Here is a 1,617-nt window from a genome sequence, read left to right as displayed (position 1 = left end):
TTAATTGCATGGGCTTTGGTAAGAGATAGACCAGGGTTCAAGCCCCAGCTACTTCTTAACTAACCGTGTGATCCCAAGAAAGTTGCCTAACTTCACCTCCCTCCTTGTGAAATAGAATTAAAATATTACCCACCCTTTCAGTTTGTTTTGATAATTATAGTACGTACTCAAATGTTACCCATTATAATAATTATTCCAAGCCAGAACTTAAAAAAAAGATATTAGTTTATTAAAATGGAAGTTATTAAGATGTTTCTTTAGAGTAAATTATTAGGAGAGGGTTCTCTGTTCCTTTGCCCTGTTTCTACAAACAGCCTCAAAGCACACATCCTCTTTCATGTATTTCTTTAATATCTATATTTGTTTACTTCTGATTTGGGAAAAAAAATTAAGGAAACAGAAGACCTATCCCTTTGGTATCAGGGGTAAAATAAAGGAAACAACAACAAAGCCACAGGATCTTACCTAGTTTAAAGGAACACATTGCTATTGTTATGCTTGGTTTTGACTTGCTTCTTTTAGAAATAACTCCAAAGTCTTTTGTTTAAAACAATCCTATCACCGTTTTTAATTTTAATTTTTTCCATCTTTAGGTTGGAAGTACTTTACCTCTGTGTCTTGCATGGGACTACCAAAGTTCCCACTCCTGGCTCCCATATACTTGTTAAACATTTAATTGCTGAAATCCATCTTCAAATTTGAGGACGTTCATGAGCTTGGACATTTTGACTTATTTTTGGTCCACTTTTGTTGTTTTTTATATAAATATTTCTAGGTGGCCTCATGCAGGTTCCTGTATGGTTCCCCCTACAAACTTGTTTTGAGCCTGAATACTTTCCATTTATAACCATTCCATGTTTCCTACCCCTTGGCCAATTTAGATCCAATGCCCTAGTGTTCTTTCCATTCCGTGAGTTGGGTGACAGCTGACATGGTGAGTAACGGATGGGCAGCTCATTTCAAACCATACTCTTGCAACATTGAGAGTAATGATCTTAAGGAAAAACAAAACAAAACAAAACACCAATGAGGCTTCCATCTTGTGGAATTGGTCTCCTTTCTCTGGACCTCCTCCTGGGCAATGGAAACACTCCTAGTAGGCTGCGTTGGTTAACACAGTTACTTCTCTGTAAGTTGTTTCTTAAGCTGGGTTCCCTCTGCCTGTTTCTAACAGAATGTCTTTCAGAGACTAGACATTTCTCACTGCTCTGCCAGGCTCTGTCTGGGTGATAGTGTACGTGTGTGTGCGTGTGCGTGTCTGTGACTTTAAGAAGGTACAAAACAAGAACAAGAATCCTAATGGAAACTGAGTAAAGCTCCGTTTAGATATGTATAGAGGGCTCTAAGATGCTTTATTCCTTAGTTTTGCTTCTGAAGAGTCTCTTTGACAAGGGTTTCATATTAAGATTTGAAGATGATGCCATGTGTTAATGCGTATACTGAATCTGTACTCCACACTTCAGACCTTCCTCCTCCATACTGTGTGGGTGAAACTAAAATTCAGTCTCATTCTCCCAGAAAATAGAGTGTTGTAGAAGATTCACTTTATAATTGCCCATAGAAAAATATAAAAATAGTCCATAGTTTTATGTTAATTAAAGTTAGCTACATTTCAGT

The sequence above is a fragment of the Panthera uncia genome (genome assembly GCF_023721935.1).
Source record: "Panthera uncia isolate 11264 chromosome B3 unlocalized genomic scaffold, Puncia_PCG_1.0 HiC_scaffold_1, whole genome shotgun sequence".
Lineage (NCBI taxonomy): Eukaryota > Metazoa > Chordata > Mammalia > Carnivora > Felidae > Panthera > Panthera uncia.
The sequence above is the reverse complement of the archived record's forward strand: the minus strand, read 5'-3'. Positions refer to the sequence as shown.